The sequence below is a fragment of the Tupaia chinensis genome, unplaced genomic scaffold (genome assembly GCF_000334495.1).
Source record: "Tupaia chinensis unplaced genomic scaffold, TupChi_1.0 Scaffold000238_1, whole genome shotgun sequence".
Taxonomy (NCBI): Eukaryota; Metazoa; Chordata; class Mammalia; order Scandentia; family Tupaiidae; genus Tupaia; species Tupaia belangeri.
Window position 1 is genome coordinate 2,373,744 of NW_006159716.1, and position 22,572 is coordinate 2,396,315.

The 22,572-nt window shown below is 42.0% G+C and overlaps 1 protein-coding gene across 1 annotated transcript in view; it reads left to right on the forward strand.

Annotated features, from left to right (window-relative positions):
• USP49 (ubiquitin specific peptidase 49) overlaps positions 1-22,572 on the forward strand; it is a 108,253-nt gene that overhangs the window by 32,345 nt on the left and 53,336 nt on the right. The window contains 1 exon segment of the mRNA XM_006148656.3: positions 5,668-5,741. The gene's annotated coding sequence lies outside the window, so the exon portion shown is untranslated.

Sequence of the window (22,572 nt, forward strand, 5' to 3'; positions counted from 1 at the left end):
CTCTGTTAGCTTCGACATTATGAATGATCTAAATTCCTTATCAGACATTTCCATGATTTTCACTGAACGGCTTGTGGATTAAGAAGAGTTACTCTTTTCCCTTGGAGGAGAGGTATTTTCTCATTTTCCCCTATTTTTTGTTATCCGGTGGTGATTTCTTGTCATCTGATGGATGGCGTGTTTCTTTCAAATTCCTGAAATTCAGCCACTAGCTCATTTGTTGGAGGCTGAATTATTGGTAGAAAATCTTCATTCCCTGAAAAATCTAGTTCACTGGAGCCATATGGAACCTTCTTGTGAAGGCCTGGCTTCTTCTCTGAGTAGCATCCAGTGCTTCAGGAGAAGGTAGGATTATACAAATTTTGTCCACTCGTCATGGACACTCGGTCAGCACAGTGGCAGGTTCTCCCCAGCGACCATGCAGAAGGCACTCCATGCATAATTTTTTCATAATACACATCTTCTATGAACTTTGTGAAGACCCTCATGTAAAAGTCAGTCAATTCAGGACAGCTGGATTCCTAAAACTGTTTTGTTCCCCAAATAATTACTGAATTTTATTTATTATTATCATTATTATTTAATTTGATCGGAAAGAGAGAGGGAAAGTGAGAAAGCAGTGAATCGCTGTCAGCCATATGGGAGTCCAGTGCCTTAACTACCATGTCACCTACTGCCTTCCTCCCCAAAGCCTTTTGATCCTAACTGTCATACAGGAGGCATTTAAGAAAGAAAATTTCCTTTTTTAAAAAATATTATTATTATTACTATTATTATTATTATTTAAAATTTGACCAGTGAGATAGCAAGAGGGGAAGTGAGAAAGCAAGCCACCCGGTCCAGGACTTGAACTGCACTTGGCCATGTGGGAGTCTAGCACCTTAAATAGCACGCCACCTGCCAGCCTCCTAGAAGAAAATTTCTAACGTGAGACTTGACAATCTTTCAGTTTGAGACTATGGATCTCTTATATGTCTTTGTCTTGGTCCCATATTGTTTTTATTTAAGAATATTAAAATAGTATGAAATTTTGTTTTATTCTAATACAAAAATTTGTTTTATTCTAATATAAAAATGTGCGTGTGAAGGGTTGATAAAACTGCATTTGTATTGGTCAGTGCCACATGAGGTTTCTAACTGAAAATAAGTACTTTATAAATGTTAGAAAGCATTTTGCCTAAGAAGTAAAATTTATAATAAATTTTTAAAATGGTATTCTCTGCCAGTGATTCTTTTGCCCAACACTATATATTAATATGTTCTTTGTACCATGTAGTACTCTGTGTCAGCAGGATAGAATAATGAATGAGAAGCGTTCTCTGCCCTCAGGAAGCTCACATCTAGGTTGTCATTTCTTGTATACTGCACAACACAGCTTTGTAAGCCAGTGGACTGAGTTTCTGTTTAATGGAGTATTAATAGATAGCTTATAAGAAACCAATCCATTTGGCAAGTGAACAGCACTGCTGCTGCATATAATAGATGATTCTGAGCCACAGAGTGTGAAAGTACAGTCCTAGTATCTTTTGTATTTCACAGAAATTCATAGGTCTGTCTATTTTGCGGTTTCTGTGCAGAGGCCTTGAATTTGAACTTAAACCATTAATGAGAGCTGTTAATGGGTAAAAGCCACAGCAAACTATTTAACTTTGAATCTTAGAATAGTAAAGTCAGCAGATTCTGAGCCCTTTGTTTATGCTGAGCGTGTTGTACAGTGAAATGCAAAATGTATGTTTCTTTTGCATTATTATTTTCTCTGGGTACCATGTACAGAGTTTCAGAATTTTGGATTTGAGGGAGGCTGGAGACCACAGCTCATCGGTGGCGGAGTGTGGCCTGAAACCTAGACTGTCCGTTACCAAATCTGCTTCTCTTCCCAGTTTATGCTGGCCTTCCTGACATAGCAGCTGAGTCCATTGTCATAGTTGATAATGGTCTCCTTAAAATTTTACATGAAATTTCCAGTTAGCTGTGGGCACATTTAAGTTTTTTCTTCATTTAATTGTATGAGTTTCTTGCTTTGTATCTTCTAAGGCTTTCACCTCTTTTGGCTTTGTCTTAAAAATACATCCTTCTGAGGCCAGCAGGCGGTGGGGTGGTTAAGGTGCTGGATCCCCACATGGCCAATGGCAGCTTGAGTCCTAGGCCTGGTGGCTTGAAGATCACACTGGATGTGCATGCATGTGCCCACGTGTGCAAAATCCAAGGAGGAAAACAGAGGAGAAGGGAATGTGGGGTGGCCATCTCCTTCCCCCCAGCGATGATTTCTCACTGTCTCTCCAGTGAGCACACGTGCCCTATGGCAAAAACCTTAAAAAAAGAAAACAAAGAAAAAGAGGAGCCAGCAGGTGGCATAGTCGTTAAGGTACTGGACTCCTACATGACTGACTGTGGTTCAAGTCCTAGACCTGGCAGCTTGAAACTCAACGCCAGGTGTGTGTGCATGCATGCCCAAAATCACAAGAGGAGAATGGAGGAGAATGAGTGTGTTGTGGTTATCCCCCCAGGGGATGATTTCTCACTTTCTCGCTGTATCTCCGGCAAGCGCACGCAGACTATAGCAAAAATCTCTCTTAAAAAATAAAATAGTAATTTTCAGAGTTGACATGACTTACAGTTTCCCAGTTTTCAAGATTACCATCATAATTACTGATGTTGTTAGTCTCTAAATTAATAACTGTTTCATAGAACTTGAAATCTAAACTCTGTATGATTGCATATCCTAGGTGCTATTTAGTATAGAACTGATTATTGTACTTGTTTTTGTTTGTTTGTTTGTTTTATTTTGTACCTGGCCTGATTGTCAAGCTGCTGGACCAGGACTTGAATCTCACAGTCGGCCATTTGGGATCCAGCTGCCTTTACCTCTGTGCCACTTATTAGCCCCTGTAGACAACTTTTTAGAAGCATCCAAAATTAATTAGAATAATTTGGATTAAATATAATAAAGTTACCTTTAACTTTTAAAATTTTTAATTACCAAGATAATTCTTATTTTGAAAGTAGGTTCCTTTTGGATAGGAAAGAGGGGTATTTTATAGATGTGAAACCTCCATTTAGTGTAAGATTAGCTTTCTTGAATAAGATTGCCTCAAGCCCTCCAACCTATAACATGGGGAAATGGTAAGCACTCCCTAAAGATATTTCTGTATTTCCTGAGTGTCGTGATCTTCCGACCTCCTCTGCATCTTAAGCTCTTAACTTTCTTGCCTGTGCTACTGATTTGTACCTTACCACGCCTAGATACGAACGGAACCAGCTAATCTGAGTTTTAGAAAGGCCCTATTCACACAGGGCGTTTGTGGATTTTGTGTACATAACTGAAGAGAGGGGCAGGATAAAGGTGGGCTGAGCCTCACTTTGCACTGAAGCAGACAGCTTCCCTCGAAGGCATCCTTGTTCTTACAATGTTTTCAGACCTCCCTTGACCCTAGAGCTTCACCCCCACCCAATCCCAGCTTTCCTCCTTCATACAAACTCTTCTTTTCCTGTCCCTCTCCTCATCATTCTTCTTGTTCTTTTCAGAGATAAAAACAATTTGCTTTTCCCCCTTGTGTAAAGCAAAACATATTATTCCCTTTCTTGACAACCATTCTGGAATCTTGACAGCCATTCTGCAGGGAAATGTACATTCTGTAGGGGGCCTGGACATGAGAAGTGGGGGCCCACATTAAGGGAACACATTTTCACAAAGAAAGTTTCTTCCAAGAGGAATTCTTGTGCTTGCTGTTAGGATAACGAAAGGAAGAATTGTTCATCCTGTTACATGGCAGCCAAGCACACTAGTTTCTTTCTTTCTTTTTTTGATTTTTTTATTTTTTTATTTTTTTTTTACCATAGGGCACATGCACTTGCCAGAAAGACAGAGACAGAGAGACAGAAAGCGAGAAATCACCCCCTGGTGGGTGGCCACGCTGCAATCCCTTCTCCTCCGTTCTCCCCTCGGGATCTTGGGCACGCAGCCACACGTGCCTGGTGTGAGTTTAAGCCTCTGGGTCCAGGACTTGAACCACTGTCAAGGACATGGGAGTCCAGTGACATAGCCATTACCCTAACTACTGGTCCCACAAGCACACTAGTTTTCAATTCTTACCGAGTCCTGCTTCCTGAATAAAAGTATCTGAAACCTAAAAAAGTGATTAAATGTGTAATTTACCCAAATCATAAGTTCTAGGTATCTTTGACTAATGCCCTTGTGTATAGAATATATTCTGCTTTTATATGTACGGTGCTTACCTAAAGGTCACGAACCCACTTAGCACAAAAGATCTGCCTCATGCCATCTTGCATTATTATATATTCCGCTTATGCAAAAATAATTTTTGTTGTTAACATGAATTTGTGTTTTTTTCCTGATAGCCTCAGATTATATGCAAAGACAATGTATAATCTTTTTTTTTTTCTTTTTGAGTTGTTTTTTGCTATAGGGTGTGTGTGCTTTCCAGAGAGACAGAAAGCAAAAAATCACCCCGGGGGGATGCCATGCCACAAGCCCTTCTCCTTCATTCTCTTCCCAGGATTTTGGGCACACACATGCACCTGTCCTGAGATTCAAGCCACTAGGTCTGGGACTTGAACCATGGTTGGCCATGTGACAGTACAGTGATGTAACCATTATACCATCTGCTGGTCCCAATGTACAATCTTTAATACCTAAAATGTAGCAGTGCATTTTATTTTTATTTTAATTAATTAATTAATTTATTTATTTATTTGGAGAGGTTTTTCGCTATAGGGCGCGTGCGCTCGCCAGACAGACAGAGAGAGACATAGAGACAGAAAGCGAGAAATCACCCCCCAGGGGGGATGGTCACGCCGCAATCCCTTCTCCTCCATTCTCCTCTCGGGATCTTGGGCACGCACGCACACGCGCCCGGCGTGAGTTTTAAGCCACCGGGTCCAGGACGCAAACCACTGTCAACTACGTGAGAGTTCAGCGACATAGCCATTACGCTAACTGCTGTTCCCATAGCAGTGCATTTTAAAGTAAACCTTTAGTACTTCCATTTAAGGATCATTTTTTAAAAATATTTTTATGTATTTATTACTATTTTAATTTGACCAAAGAAAGAGAGAGAGAGAGAGAGTGAGAGAAAGCAAGCTGCCAGGTTTGGGACTTGAACAGTGGTCGACCATGTGGAAGTGGTCGACCTTAACCATCATGCCACCTACCAGCCCTCATTTAAGGATCATTCTACCCATTAGTGAATCTTTGATTGCTCATACCTAGAAAGGATCACAGCTTTCCCCCCCCCTTTTTTTTATATCAGTTTAAGAACCCATCAGGAGTTTGCTACACTGTAACATAAATGATTTTGAATTTGTAAGTAAAATTCATGAAATTGCCATCTCAGCCATGGTCACAGGCAGTAGTGTCTGACCTGCAGTGCTGGAAGCCACATGGCCAATCATGCATTCTGAGTGCACTTGAAACATGCAGGCCATGCATGCCCGAGATCTTGACTAGCTGGAGGGCTGAGAAAGGGGACCACGGCATGGTAAGACCCTGTTGAGGGGGCATCTCTCTTGCATGCTCACTCTCTCATTCACACTCTCATTAAAGGAAGAAAATAAAGCTGTAAGGGAATAAGAAAGAACATTCATGAAATAACATTTTGGTTTTTGCCGTGTATTAGCACAGCCTTATAGATTGTTTCCTCCCTGTAGGCAATAGAGAAGAGGAAACCCAACCAATGACTGTGGAATAATATGGAAGAAGATGGGAAAAAGTTGTTAAATGGGTAAGAAATAAAACTAATAAAATATTGTTAATGAAAACCATTCATAGTAATATTATGTATGACCCATCTTTAACAGGTGGCTGAGGGTGGTATATACTGCTATGGTGAGCGATCTTTGACTATCTTTGACCTGTTCTTGGTCTCATCTGCCACTTTAACCTTGTGAAATTTTTAGCACTATGAATTAACTTAAGCTCGGCAGAGACACAGCCATATTTGAAGACAAAATGGGACCTGGAGACCAGCAATCACACTAAAATAAGTTTAGGCCTTAAAGCTTACTGGTGGTTGGATAGCAAGCATGTCTGTCATAACCTATCATGAGTAATTATCCGCCCCTTCTTTTTCTCCAAGTACTGCCAACTGCTGTGATGTTAGGCTCACCGTGGGGATTCTGTTTATTTGAGCAAGTGCAGATGTGTGTTATGTGGTGATCAAACAGAATTCCACAGAAAGCCCCATAAAATGTTTGTCTAAGTTTATGAAATAAAGAACAGTTACGTTACACAAGCCCATGCATTCTTATTGTCAGTAATTCAAACATAGTTATCCAAAAATCTCTTTCTGAATCTTAGCCCTTTCCCAGAATGTAGATGTGCATGGCATGCATTTGTGTAACCTTCTCTGTGTAGTGGCTAAAAGCATGGGCTTTGGAGCCAGTTTTTGACCAGGGAGTCTTAACTTGACATTTGGGCAAATTCATCTCTCTGGGTTTCTATTCATTGGGTATAAGGTAGGTACAATAAAATGCCTATCTCCTGGCGATATCGAGGGTTAATTAGTGAATCCATATGAAAAACTCGAAATATAGGCTGGAACATAGTAAGTGTTCATTAAATGCTATCATTCTCATATGTATTTCAGCTTGATTTATTTTAAAGAGATTTTTACTATAGGTTGTGTGGGCTCTCTGAAGAGAAAGAGAGATACAGAAAGCAAGAAATCACCCCCCAGAGAGGATTATGTCGCAATCCCTTCTCCCTTCTCCTCTCGGGATTTTGGGCACACACACACTCAGCAGGAGTTTCAACTGCAGGGTCCCAGATTACAACTGCTGTTGGCCACATGAGAGTCTAACAACATAGCCATTACTCACCTGCTGATCCCTCAGTTAGCATTTTTATGTACCAACCATCCACACATGAATCTTTCCCTGGTATACCCCAAGAGTTAAACCATTTCAGCTTTAGGTTAACCAAAGACAAAGGATTTAAAAAAAATTTTTAATGAAAGTTTTCTTTTGGGGGCCAGCCAATATCATAGTGGTTAAAGTGGCTGGATCTCAAATGATCGCCTGTGTGGTTTGAGACCCAGACCCAGAGGCTTAAAAAACATGCAGGGCACATGTGTGTGTGTGTCCGACACCTCTAGAGAGGAATGGAGGAGAAGCAGTTGTGGCGTGGCCTTCCCTGTTGCGGGTGCTTTCTCCTCTCCCTCTCTCTCTTTCTCTTTCTCTGCCTCTCTGGTAAGCATGTGCCCTATGGCAAAATTAAAACAGCAACAAAAAAGTTTTCTTTTTGACTTCAAGTTTCATTCTCCCCAGAGTATGTTTCTAGACTGTGTGTGAGAATAGAGTTACAGACCTTCAACTCTTCCTGCATGTCTTATGGTGTATATGATGCTTATAGGTATGTACGAACAAACACCATCTCCAGGCTGTAATAGTTTCATCGTGCCTGTAAAAGTATCTGTGTCCAAGCAGATGCACAGTTCTCTTATTTCTAGATAGCTAAGTAAATTTTCTGTTAAGATTCTATTTTGAAGAACAAGTCTTCATCTTCCCGAATTTCTTTTTTTCCTTGTTCCACAGAATCATAGTTGTTCTGAAATGTCTTTGATACCCCTTCCATGACTTGTCAGCGTTTTCTTAGGTAATGCAAACAGTTAACTATTTTAAGAAGGAAGGGGCCAGCAGGTGGTGTGGTGGTTAAGGCGCTAGACTCCCACATGGCCGACTGTGGTTCAAGTCCCAGACCTGGAGGCTTCTTTCTTATTTTCTCTCTCTCTTGTCTGATGAGTGCACATGCTCTATAGAAAATTTTAAAATAATAATTAAAAAAAATAAATAACTTTTTAAAAAAGGATGGATACTAAAACAATCATTTCTTTTTAGTATTTTGCCCTTTTATTGTTCTGGGGATTTATTAGATTATTATGGACTGTTGTATCTGCTGTAACTATAGTGATGCTATCTTTGAAGACTGATATACACAAACGAAGTCAACACGTAATGAGTACTCATTTTGTGTCAGGCGGTATTTTAAACACTTTACTCATTTATTCATTATTTAATCCTGTCATACACTTACGGGTAGATATTGTTAAATGTTTTCATTTTTTTTTTTAATTCTCACTAGAGAGAAATTGAGACAGAAAGCAAGAAATCAACCCCCAAGGGAGATGGCCATGTCACAGTCCCGTCTCCTCCATTCTCCTCCTGGGATTCCTGGGATCTTGGGCACACACACATACATGCCCAGTGTGAGTTTAAAACTACCAGGTCCAGGATTCGAACTGTGATTGGCCATGTGAGAGTCCAGTGACATAACTGCTACTTCATCTGCTGTCCCCAATTGTCTTCATTTTAGAGAAGAAAATTTAGAGAGAAAATTGTAGCTAGCGGATGGCGTGATGGTTAAGGTGTTGGACTCCCACGTGGCCAACCACAGTTAAAGTCTCAAACCTGGCAACTTGCTCTCTCACTTTCTCTCTCTCTCTCTTTCTCTCATCAAATTAAATAATAATAATAACAAAATTAAATAAATATTTTTCTAAAAAAGCTGAGAAAATCGAGGTGCAGATTATGTATCTTGCCCCAAGTCACATTGACAGTGGCAGGTTCCATATTCAAACCAAGGCCTGTACAGCCAGGGGAGTGCTGGTCTAGTTAATAAGCTCTTATATGAATTAGTAAGGTGGGTGTGGATCTAAATAAGACACGAAAGCCAGATAGCTGTTGTTCTTTTTGGCCTATGGGAAGGGAAACGTGGAAAGAAAAAAATTTTAAGAGGTTTTTGCTTTAATGCCTGAGAGAGAGAGAGAGACAATAAGAGGGAAAGTGAGAAATCAGTCCCCCGGGGGTGGGGGGTGGGGTGAGTGGCCACACCACAATCACTTCTCCATTCTCCTCCCGGGATCTTGGACATACACACGCACGCACCCTGCGTGGATTTTCAAGGCATAGGGTCTAAGACTTGAACCGTGGTCTGCTATGTGGGAGTCCAGTGATGTAACTGCTGTGCCAACTGCTGGTCCCAATCATGTATCTTAAGTATGGAGAAAATGATGATGTGCAATGATTCTTCATAAAGAATTATTTTTCATATCTATGCTTAAATGAGCACAGCTGTTTTGCTTCTTTAGGAATAGTCTGTAGTAGATAAAAATCTCCAGGACAAGCTGAACGACCGCACGTGTTTAGAAGGGACTCGGTGGGTTGATTTGTAGATTACCTCTTGGCTGCTGTTCATGGCAAGCCTGAGCTGTGCAGCACTTTGGAACTGGTTGGTGAATGGAAATTGCTCTTTTGTCCTGTTAAATAATATTTGAATGACAGTCAGTAAAAAGTTGTGTAAGAGAAGAAAAGCCAGGAGAGAGGTGACTTACGAGTCTTATAATTAGAATGTCACTTAAAAGTGATGGTCTAAAAGGTAAATGTACATTAAGAATCGACATTTATATGGGAACTGGAAGGAGTTATAGCTTGTGGTTTTTGTTCTGGGGTCTGTCTTGTCAGAAGCATTGGCTTTGCTTTTCTTCAAGTAGCAGTTCATTTCCTGTTGAAATATGGTAAAGTAGAAAGTAAGCAACATTTAAAGTAACAGCAAAGACTGATCAAATGTCTCAGCCTTCCTGTAAATGTGGCTGCATGGAGTCAATGAGATTTTCCTCTCCCTCCTTCTGATCTTTGGATAGCTCCTCCTCTTGCAAGGGCCATTCAGGAACCCCTGAGTCTCTTTCAGTGGCTGACGAAGTCAAGACTATTTTTTTCCTGCTAGGGTACATGTACGATCACCAAAAAGTGAGAGAGGTGGAGAAGGAGAGGAGAAAGCAGCCTTTATGGGGAACGGTCACAGTGCAGTCCCTCTCCATCTCTTCCTTCTTTCAGGATTTTAGACACGCATACTCACATGTCCCGGAATGTGTTTCAAGCTACTGGGTCTGGGACTCAAACCACATGGACGACCATGTGGAATCCTACTGCCTTAACTACCAGACCATCGAGCTAGCCCCCAAGCTAATTTCAAACCAATACTAAAACGTTATTTACATGTTCTACTGCCGTTATCTCTCTGTGTGAGAGGAGATTCTCCAAAGGCAACGTGATATGCAACTGATCGAGTGCAGAGGCAGGAGAATCCACCCGTCTTAATTTGGCAATTAGAGAGATTTGCAGACAGTAAATGGAGGCCACTCTTTTCACCAGGTTGCTGTGGAAAGTACTGTGATTTGTTTCTACACAGCATCAGAACATTAGTGTGGGCCGGAACGTCAGGGCGTCCTCTCCCCTTGCTATGTGCCAGACTTGGAATGTTCTTTGTATGGTTTGCTCCCAACTTTGGGAGAGACCTTTCAGGACAGCCTTTTATTTCACAGATAGCCGAACATCCACTATGCCCCCTTGTCTCAGGGACTGGAAACAAGGCAATGAATAAAATATTGGGTCATCTCTGAGTCATGACACATTTTTGCATAGGAAAATATTCATGACTTTTCCAACAACACAATTAAAAACCCTCATGGAGCATACATGTTGCCATCGTGGCCTACGAGTCCTTGGTGCAAGATGCGACTCTCTGTTCAGAGGAATCTCAGGGCTGATCGCCACAGTGGATTAAACACTAACTGCCGTTCTCAGTGGCTCAGTGCGAAGGGTGAGTGGCTTGACGTTCTGTGATTTTTGATGATTAGGATAAAGGCACTAGGCCTGGCCACGGTGGCACAAGCAGACGGGCACTGCCGTGCGATGGCTGAGGCCCCAGAGGAGGGCAAGGTTTGGTTTCCTGACCAACCTAAATGGCCGTGCCTTGTGGTGCTTATGGTCCTAGTTGATTGGGAGACTGAGGCAGGACGATTGCGACATGGTGAGACATTGTAAAAATATGTATCTGTCTGTGTCTCATAAAAAGAAAAAAGTACTAAATGGTTTAGGATTTTTTGAATCTAGAACCCCTGTATAGCAATAAAGATAGAACTGTCCAGTCAGTCTCTTATTATAGTTGATCGAACATTGTTTTGTTTACAAAGTTAGTGCCTGCTTTGTCAAGAAAGTTTTTAAATTTAAAGAAAATTAAATACCAACTGATGTTAAATTTATTCTAATTGTTTTTTATTATTGGAAGAAAAATGTTCTTATATAGCTGAGATTTTCTTTACCTAGTAAGTTGCTACCAGGACCCCGTCATTTGTTTAATAGACTTTTATACAAGAGATTATTTGGCTCATTAAATTGAGTCGCTTAATAATGACTTCAAGGTTAACTAATACGGCCCAGGCTCCTGCTTACCAGCAAGGTGTCTGTCTTATCACTTACTAACTTCAACTATTTCTAAGTGCAGACAATTAGGAATACCATTAGAATATTAATGGAAAAAGAAACTGCCATTCAAAATGTGAATGACCAAAAATTTTCTGTAAAGATTATTTTAATTTTAAGATACACTTTAATAGAAGATCTTTAAAAAAAAAAAAAAAAAAAAAGGTGACATTTTGCCCTTACCTTCATTGAAGATGTGAAAGGAGTTTTTAAATCATAAAACCCGAATGGCTGTTGTCCATTAGGCATTGCTACCTGCCGAGCACCCCATTCTGAGCTGTGCCTGGTATACCAAAGACTAGAATGTCCAAGGCTCAAATAAAATCCCAGTCTTCTGAAAAAGTGGGAGAGACACAGTCATTTGTCTGCCCAAGGCTGAGGAGGGGGAAATGTCAAGGATCTTATTTTTTGGGGGGAGAGGTTTTTGCTATAGGGTGCGTGCACTAGCCAGAAAGACAGAGACAAAAGCGAGAAATCACCCCCCCCCCCAGAGGGGATGGCCACGCTGCAATCCCTTCTCCTCCATTCTCCTCTCGGGATTTTGGGCTCGCACGCACACGCACCCAGCGTGAGTTTAAGCCACCAGGTCCGGGACTCCAACTGTGGTCGGCTACATGGAAGTCCAGCGACGTAGCCATTACACCAACTGCTGGTCCCAATGTGAAGGATCTTTATGAAGGCATTTACCCGAACTCTTTTTTCGGGGGAAGTGGTTGGGAGGGCGTCCTGTACCTTATCTCCATCTTCAGTGGCACAATGTCTGTGGTTCCTCAACCTTCCCAGGTTTCTTGTTTATTTCATCTTGGTGTAGGCAGCTTTAAGTTTAGCATTTTGTCTATTAGTTTCTATTGCTCCACTTACTTTCCAGCTTTCAGAAGGAAATCTCTCATCCGCTGTTGTGTCATCTTCTCCCATTCTTTCTGACCATACACATCTATGCCCTGTTTTATTCCTTTATTGTGATTTGCTGGGGTTTTAAAAGGAAGAAGAGGTAAACATGTATTCTTCTGCTCTTTTACTGGAAGCTCCAGGTTTAATATATGTTATCTAACCCATGCAACACACCAGGATTTATATTAAGCACTTGGTCTTTTTTTTTTTAATTTAAAAATCCCTGGGCCAGCTCGAGGCATAGTGGTTAGGCAACTGGATCCCACTTGGCCGACTGCATGGTTCAAACCCCAGACCCAGTGGCTTGAAAAACACACCAAGTACGTGTGCGTGCATGCCCAAAATCCTGAGAGGAGATGGAGGAGAGGGATTATGGTGTGGTCATCCCCCCTGGGGAGTGACTTCTCACTTTCTTCCTCTCCGTCTCTGTCTCTCTCCTTTGAGCTCACATGCCATATAGCAAAACTAAAACAAAGCAAAATAGGAGCCCACAAGTGGTGTGATGGTTAAGGTGCTGGATTCCCCCATGGCTGACCACTATTCGAGACCCTCATGACTTGCTTTCTCACTTTCCTTCTTTCTCTCTCTGGTCAAAAAAATTTTTTTTTAAAAAAGATGATGATGAATAAAATGAAATCATTATTAAAAACAAAACAAATGCTGACGCTGGCAGGTGGTGTGGTGGTTAAGGCGGCGGGACTCCCATATGGCGGACGGTGTTTTGACCTGGCAGCTTGCTTTCTCACTTTCCTTGTCTCTCTTTGGTCAACTTCAAAAATCAATAAATAAAAGTAAAATAATGACAATGAATAAACTTAAATAAAATAATTCTTTTTAAAAAAAGAGAAAAAATTCTATGTACCATAAAACTCCAGAAGATTCCGCCTCATCTACATGATGGCAAGTAAATCAAGGATTTCCTTGGGTAGAGGGAGAAGGGAGGGAGGCATTGCAAAGTCATGAGGAATCTTTGTGAGCAATCGATATATTCACTAGCTTGAATGTGGTGATGGTTTCACACATATATTCATATTTATCAAAATTATTACAATTTACCTTAGGGGCCGGCAACTGCTGGCTCCCAATAAAATAATTCTTTAAAAAGTTCTATTGAGCTTTAGAAAATTCATTCACATTAGTTTATTCATGTAATTTTTTGAGCACATCTATATGCTAGGCACTATCACAGAAATTATTTCATATAATTATTACATCAACTCTGTGAGACATACACTGTAGATATTATACTCCATTTTAACGAATATGAAAACAAGTTCAGAATAGTTAAATAACAAATTTAAAGTTATGGGCTGGCTCCATGGCCTAGTGGTTAAGGGAGCCAGATCCCACATGAGCCAACCACATGGTTTGAATCCTAGACCCAGTGGCTTAAAAAACTTACTGGTTGTGTGTATGCATACCCAGAATCCCAACAGGGTGGAGATACAGAGAAGGGTTTGCAGCATGACCATCCCTCATGAGAGGTACTTTTTCCTTTTCCTCTCTGTCTCCAGCAAGTTGAAGCTGTCTCCAGCCCTCTGGCAAATTGAAAAAAATAAAAAGTTAATTTTATTAATTATATAGACAAGAAAGAGAAAAATAGAAGCACCCTTGAAAGAGTATCATAATGCCATGACCCTCTTTTCTTTTTTTCTTTTTTTTTAAGGCTTTTTTCCTGTAAGGTGCATGCATTTACCAGAAAGAGAGTGACAGGGAGGGAAAGTGAGAAATCACCCCGCAGTGGGGGATGTTCACACACCACAGTCTCTTCTCCTCTTGGGAATTTGGGCATGCATACACCTGCAGCTGGCATGATTTTCAAGCTGCCGGGTCTGAGACTTAAACCATGGATTCAGCTATGTGGGATCCAGTGCCTTAATCACCACACCACCAGCTGGCCCCATGATTCCCTTTCTGCAGGCTCTCCACTTCATCAGGATCGTGGGTATACAGGCATGCACTTGGTGTTTTTTCAAACACCCACAGTCAGCCATGTGGCTTCCAGCACTACCGTTCAGTTTGCTATAGACTGCACTAGCAGATTGGACCACTTACCTTATTTTAAAAAAAAATAGTTTGCTCTTTGAGTCAGGATTCAAATACATTTTAAACATTGCAATTAGTTAATTCCTTCTCTTTTTCTTCCATCTGTCTCTTCCTCTCTCTCCCCTTTTAATCTATTTGTTGAGAAATGAAGTCATTTGTTCATTAGAGTTTCCTTTAGTGTGTGTGAACATCAATGACTGTATCCCAGTGGTGCCAGTCAACGTTTACTTTGTCCTTTACTCTATTTGTAATTTGGTAGTTAAGAGACTAATTATAGGGACCAGCAGTTAGCGTAATGGCTATGTCGCTGAACTCTCATGTAGCCCACTGCGGTTCAAGTCTGGACCTGGTGGCTTAAACTCACGCTGGCGCCTGTGCGTGCGTGCCCAAGATCCCGAGAGGAGAATGGAGGAGAAGGGATTGCGGCGTGGCCATCCCCCCTGGGGGGTGATTTCTTGCTTTCTATCTCTCTGCCTCTTTCTTTCTGGTGAGCACATGCGCCCTATGGCAAAAACCTCTTCAAAAAAAAAAAAAGAGAGAGAGAGACTAATTATGCTAATTATAGAGTCATCTTTTGGGGGGGAAGAAATATTTAGTAAGTGTTGGGGTCTCTCAGGAGATTCATAATGTTTGGTTGCCTTTTTTTTTTTTCTTTTACTAGGAGGTAGCCATTGATGGCTATTGCCTTAGCCCATTAATTCATGAGTTTTCCATGAATGGAAAATTAGCTAGTGACCCTTGCCAGCATAGTAACTATTCCAAGGTATATAACATCTAGATAGAGATTATTTAGAACACTTCAATTTTTTATAGTGTCTGCAACTATTTCCATTGGTGTTCTAGTTTACTGAGGGTCATTTTCAACATGGCTTACTGTATTCGATCAGAAAGATTGTCTCATTAAAAAGTAATTTAAAGGGGCCGGCAGGTATGTGGTGGTTAAGGGCATTGGACTCCACATAGCTGACTGTGATACAAGTCCTGGACCTAGCGGCTTGCTTTCTCTCTCTGAGTGTCCCTTTCTGATCAAATTAAAATAAATAAATACATAAAGTTAAATAATTCTTTAAAATTTTTTTAAAAAATTAAAAATCACTTTTGCTTTCCTAATTTTTATCAGGATTTTTCTTTCTCCTTCCGAGGATATGTAAAAGGAATCTTAGACATAACAGTTAATAATTTGCCCAAGTGTACACTGAAGTAGAAAGTTGTTTGTTCATTCAGTGAGTCTTTCTACCAAGTTTATAGGTACCTGCTATGTTCTTGGCACCCTCTCTGCCTAGGGTGGTTGGGATCCATCCAGTCAAGCAAACATGCCATAGCACAGCCCCATAGATGCTGAGTCAGGGTGAGTACACCATGCTCTGAGAGTCCGTGCACCCTACCCGGTCTAGTAGGGTCAGGAAGGTTTCCTGGAGGAAGTAATGGCTCCACTGAGATGAGAAGAATAAGTCAGAGTCAAGCTAAGGAAGGATGAAAATAGTCAAAGGAAGGGAGCAGCTGTGGAAAAGTCCAGAAGTAAGAGAGCAGTTCCTTAGGAGATCTGAAAGTGATTTAGGACAACAGAAGCAGTACCGTGGTGAGGAACGAGGGATGGGCTGGAGAAGTATATGGGATCAGACCCCGAAAGACTCGAACCATGGTGAAGAGTTGGGACTGTGCTCCACGGCAGTGAGAGTGGCATATTTGAGTTAGGCTGAGTGCTGGGAGAGCTATTAAAAGGCAGTTGCAGAACCCAGCCTCCGTGGTACAGCCTGCAGCACACGGACTGCACTGCTAGACGCCGTGTGGCCTACTGCGGATTTGGATCCCTGGCTTGGTCACCCTGGAACACGCCTGGCATTTCCATGCCCAAGGTCCTGGCAGCAGGAGGCCTAGGGGAAGGGGATTGTGTGTGAAGACCCTATCGAGGTTGCTACCCTCTCTCTCTCATACGTGCATGTACTTGCTTTCTATCACGAATAAAAAGAAACGAACTTTTAAAATGTCTGAAGACCCTATTGAGGTTGCTACCCTCTCCCTCTCTCTCATACGTGCATGTACTTGCTTTCTATCACGAATAAAAAGAAACGAACTTTTAAAATGTCTGATGTCGTTTTTAAAATAAAAGGAAGTTACAGTAACATGGAGCATAACTGATAGTGATCTAAATTAGATTTGGAGGTAGTTTTGCTCATTTTTTCAGAAGATAATTACTGAATACCTGTTTTCTGCTAGATGCTATTCCAGGTACTTGAGAGAACAGCAGTGGCCAAAATAGACAGAACTTCCTGCTCTCATAGCACTGAGTCTGGTGGGGAGAAAGGCAATAAAAAGTACAGGTTCCTTTAGAGATGGTGACAGCCAGGGAGGAAGATAAGGTGGGAAGGGGAGGAAGGGAGTGTGGCATGGGGGACGGATTTCATAGAGTGACAGAGAGAGCCTTCCCCAGGGGGAAACATCTGAGCGTCTGAATGAAGTGAGGAAGCCAGCCTTGGGGCTATCTGAGGGAAGAGCATCTCAGCAGAAGAAAAGGCTCACAGGAGATGGAGCGCTGGGTGTGTCGGGAGAACCTGGGGAAGCTGTGTGCTGGCAAGACCCGCGGGAGAGTAATGGAAGCTGAAGTCTGAGAGGCATGGGGTCTGAGCAGACAGGTCCTTACTGGTCACTGTAAAGATGAGGTGGAGAGAAATAGTCGATTCATAAGGAAGAATCAGCAGGACTTGACGGGGTCTGGGGTGGTGAAGAGGAGGGATCTTGATCACTGAGATGGGGAACACTGTGACTTCATTTAAAAGAATAAAACAGCAGGAGCCCGCAAGCTTAGGTACCTATTATCATGTAAATCTGTCTTGTATTACAATCTTGGGAAAGAGGTAATATTGTCACACCCACTGTGAGCAGAAGGAGTCACCACAGGGCAGGTTCACCCCCCACCCCCACTTTGAGTAGCTCTCTAGTTAGGGACAGGCTTGCGTGTCCAGCAGTCAGGAGAATGCCTGGGGTCTGAGCAGCAGTGCTAGGCTAGCTAGGGAGGGAGCCGTCGGGGTTCTGAGCACTGCTTCCTGGCGTCCTCTCGGCCTCTCACAAACACACACCAAACACCATTTGCATTTGCATTTTGTTCTCATCCTCAGTCTTTAAGGTGCTGAATTCCTAGTTGACATTAACGTGGTCGAACAGCATAGCAGCTGCTGCTGCTGAGGGACAAGGTATTATGACTGTCTACACTAACCGTGGTTTCAGGAGATTCATCCCTCTCTGACTCCTCACTTAGTGAACTATATTGGTCTCTGTGTAATGTTGGGTTACAACGGTGGCACTGACGTGATCATTATTCCAGGTCTCAAGGCAAATGAAAGACGAATCAAGTGGCTTAGAGAGACCAGGGACTCTAGGTAAGTATGCCATAATACTGGGTGTGAAGAAAGTGTTAGAAGAATATCAAAGAAGAATTCTTCACACTGTAGACCAAGCGAGGCACGCTTCTAAAAAAGGGTGACTTCGGAATCCATGGTCTTGTCACTTACTGCCTAATGTGTGTGTAACACTCTCTTCTACCTTCTGCCTGCCTTTCCAGACCCCTCTGACCTGCCCTCCTGAGGTTTATAGATCTTTGAATGCCCTTCCTTATTCTTTCCCAGTATAGACTAGTAGTTAGAGAGAAGCAATGATGGGTCAGTTAACAGAAGGCAAATACTGTAAGTAGGTTCATGTGGAGTTTATGTCGTATTAATTATAACTAAAATTAATAAAGCTATTGTAAAAATAGAACAATAAGACTGTATGTAAGTAGCTTTAAAAATAAAGTGGATTTGGGGGCTGGATGGTGGCACAGTGGTAAAATCTGACAGTGTGAGGATGACCCATGTAGAACCCATGCTGGTTGATGTTTCAGGACCTCCCCGAGTACGCTGGGAAGTCCCCACACCTGTGATCCAAACTGGCTAAAGCAAGGGTGGATTGCAGCATCTAGGTCCTTCTGGGGTGCTAGATCTGTCTGTCTGTCTCACTCAGAATAAATAAATAACCTCTGAAAAATAAAGTGGATTTTATCCCATAGAACAGTATGTCTCAGACTATTTCTGACATTAGCACTTTTGCCACATTTTAGAAGTATCTGTAGAACTCTTGGGATCAGCAGATGGTGTAATGACTACATTGCTAGACTCCCATGTAGTTGACCACGGTTCGAGTCCCGGACCTGGTAGCTTAAACTCACGCCTGGCATGTGTGCGTGTGTGCCCAAGATCCCAAGGAGAATGGAGGAGAAGGGATTACAGTGTGGCCATCCCCACTGGGGGGGCGATTTCTCGCTTTCTGTCTCTCTGTCTTTCTGGTGAGCGCATGCGCCCTTTATTAAAAAAATTAAAGTAAAAAAAAGTACCTGTATAATTCCTTAATTTTCTGGAAACCAAATTATTTTTAACATGAAAGATTACTTAAAATATTCATGGAGTTATTGATTTTGTTATTTTATAAAGCACATTAAAATAATATAGGACCATTAAATTGAAAAGATTTAAATATAAAAAGATTTAAATAGTTCCTGGAGGGGTCTAGTTGTGGCTGAGTTGAAGTATATACACTGCCCATTCTCTCCCACTAAATGCAGCTACAAATCTGGTCAGAGCACATGGTGCAACCGTTTGAGGTCACTTAAAAGTAAATCACTTAAAAGTAAAAAGTAAGTTGGGGCTGACAGGTGGCGTAGTGGTTAAGGACACTGGACTCCCACATGGCTGACCATGGTTTGAGTCCCAGACCTGGTGGCTTGCTTTCTCACTATCCCTCTCTCCCTCTTTTGCTCTGTCTCTCTCTAGTCAAATTGAAAATTAATTAATTAATTTAATAAAGTTAAATAAAATAATTCTTTTAAAAAGAGTGAAAAGTAAATGGATTAGCGAGAACCGGGATTGGAAGTATCACCAACCCAACTGGAATTTTCTCGTTTGTTTCTTCTATCCTTGGCCTGAACTCAAGGCAGCCCAAATAATCTTGCTGTGTTGACAGTGACAGCCGCAGGGGCTCACAGATGCCTGAAACTCTGAAGAAGGGAACCTCCTCTAAAAGAGGAAAGTGAACCCCCATCACTTTTTTTTCTTTCTCTGTTCTCTTGATGGAGAGGACAGAGAAAAAGGACAGCAAAAGCCCCAGCTTTCAGGCTGGTGGACAGAAAAGGAGGGCTCTAGCGAAATGTAAAAGTGCCTGGGAGGAAGTGGAGAGCGAGGAGCTCAGGCAGTTGATAGCTCCCCGTCCTAGCCTTGAACTGCACATGTGTGCCGTACCAAAGACGAGAGCTCAGCTGTAAGCTAGATCACTACCCAGAACTGGGCTGGCCCCGGGGCAGCAGTCACTCTGGACAGATCTGAATTCACAGTGCTTTGGATACGGAACTGAGTATTTCAATTACACCCACAGAAGGTCAGTTGGAACTTGTTTGTGGCAACAGCCAGGTTGATTTTACTAGAGTAAAAATATCAGCATTCTTCTCAGGATCTAAACAAGACTCATAGCCTCATTGTATTCAAAATGTCCAGGTTACAAAATTTACTCAACAGGGGGCCCGCCAGTGGTGGTGGTTCAAGTTAGCTGGATCTCACATGGCCGACTGTGTGGTTAAGTCCTGGATTCGGTGACTGGAACAAGGTGCAGGTGTGGGCAAGTGTGTCCAAAGTCCCAAGAGGAGAATGGAGGAGAAGGAACTGTGGCGTGGCCATCCCCCTGAGGGGCGCGTTCTCACTTTCTCTCTGTCTCTCCAGCAAGCACACAAGTCCTATGCAAACTTTAAACAAAATAATAATAATTCAGCTTACAAAGAACCAGGACAATCTCAAATCCTCTGGATAAAACATCTACTTGATGCCATCACTCCACATGGATTTTGCCCTTCCCTCAATCCAGTACCAAGCCTAGGTCGCATAATGCCCCGTGCTGGACCAGTGACCATTGCCAGGACCTACTATGCACCAACTGGCTCAGACATTTAGTACCATCCCTGAGCTAGTGCCATGGTCAGCTTCTCAAATCATGTGGCCCTACGGAGGAAGAGTGGATGTTCAGGCTAAGAAAAGCAAGCAGAATCCCTATTTTCAGACTTAATAAATACTTAACTGTCCAACATGAGTTCTTAGATTATAAAGGACTTTTCCGTAGTAAAATACAAACTGGATTGAAAGGAGATAACATGTCATATACTCAATACAAATTTTACTAAGTCCTTTATATGTTTTCCCTTTGTGTGGACTTCTTTTCGTTTTTATTTTTTTAAGAATTATTTTATTGGTGACCAGCAGGTGGCGTGGTGGTTAAGGCATTGGACACTCCCACATGGCTGACCATGGTTCAAGTCCCAGACCTGATGGCTTGCTTTCTCACTTTCCTTCTCTCTCTCTTTTTCTCTGTGCCTCTTTCTGGTCAGATAAACAAAATTAAATTAATGGATAAATAAAATTAAATAATTCCTTTTTTTTTAAAGAATTTTTAACTTTATTTATTTACTTATTTAATTTGACCAGAGAGAGAATGTGGGAGTCCAGCATCCTTAACCACCATGCCACCTGCTGGTCCCCCATTTTGATTTTTTAGGCAAATAGTAAATATGCCTATATAGCCAGCTGTCATTTTATTGTGATAATGATGATTTTTAATTTTTGCTGTAGGGCACATGGGCTTGCCAGAGAGGGGTGGAGGTAGGGAGTGAGAAATCATCCCTAGGAGGATGGCCATGCTGCAGTCTCTTCTCTTGGGATTTTGGGCATGTACATATGCGCCCAGCAAAATTTTCAAGTCGCTGGGTCTGGGACTAGAACCACGGAGTCAGCTATGTGGGATCCATTGCCTTAACCTCCATACCATCTGCTGGCCCAGCCAGCTGTCACTTTAGCACTAACATAAACAACCGTTGAAGAATGCAGAATGCAGATGTAGAGCCACACCTTACCCTTTGTACTGCAGATGAAGATAACAGCCACTGCCCAGCAGCTGGTGTCTGGCCAGCAGATCCCCGCTGCTGCACAGACTGAGCCGTGATTCTGAGCTGCAGGCTCCATGTACCAAGATGGGCACGCTTTGCACCCGCCATCCTCTCTTCAGAAAGAAATGCTCCAGGTGCTCGTCAGTGCTCCCCGGGTTTATCCACCACTGTGATTTCTTCGCGTCCCCAGCGGTGCTGTTCCATTTGAAGTTGCACTTTAGAGTGTCTTCAAAGTATTGCTTTTGCACATTCTCCTTGAGTTATCTCTGTTCAGCAGCTACTCGGGAATGCAAAGCAGAGCATTTCAGAAAGCATACTTGAGAGAGATGCTGCTGTACTGTCAGAGCTTATTAATATTACAAGTTCTTAAAGCCTCAGCATGTCAAGTTTCCAGTTGTGCAAACGAAAGAGAGAAGGTAGTTTTAAATAGCAAACAAATCTACAGCATTAGCACGCAGGATCGGGGGTATGGAACTAAGCAATTGGGTTTTACTTGACGAGGTAACTAATAAGAGGGCTTAGTAATAATCTGCCTAGACATAGCCTGCGTATTACCTTGGTGGTCTTCGGCCAGTGGGAGGGGGCCGCATGAGGATCTGACGGAAGGGTCTCAGCAGCGGAGGCTGGTCACAGTCTCACCTTTGCTAGTGGTGTCAGTTTGTGAACTCGAGCAAGTCGCGGGCTTACTCTGTGTAATAACTGTCACTTCTTAAGCTCTAACCATGTGCCGAGCATTGAATTCAGCATTTTATATCTATTAATTTAATCTTCAGAACAACCCTGTGTGGTAGAGATGTGGTAGAGATGTAATCGTTCTCACTTTAGGGATGAGGAAGCTAAGGTCCAGAGAGATGATTTGCCCCAGGTGATATATAGCTAATAAGGAGAGGACTGGGATCCCAACTCAACTCAACTTGACTTTTTTTTTTTTTAAGAGATTTTTGCTATAGGGTGCTTGTGCTCACTGGAGAGACAGAGACAGAGAGATAGAAAGCGAGAAATCACCCCCCAGGGAGGATGGCTATGCTACAGTCCTTTCTCTTCCATTCTCTTCTCAGGATCTTGGGCACGCATGCACACATGCCTGGCATGAGTTTTAAGTTGCTGAGTCCAGGACTCAAACCACATTCAACTACATCGGAGTCCAGCAACATAACCATTATGCCTTCTGCTGGTCCCTCAACTGGACCTTTTAACTATCCAGTCTAAAGGGTACTTAACAAAGCTATATTGCCTCTAAGTTTATTTAAATAACAGATTTTTAAAAATGCCTACCTTAACTATTTTACAGAATTGTAGGGAGTAGAAAATGAAATAATAAAAAAAAATTTTTTTTCTTCTTTTTTTTTTTTTTTTTAAACATTTTGCCATAGGGTACGTGTGCTCACTGAAGAGCAACAGTG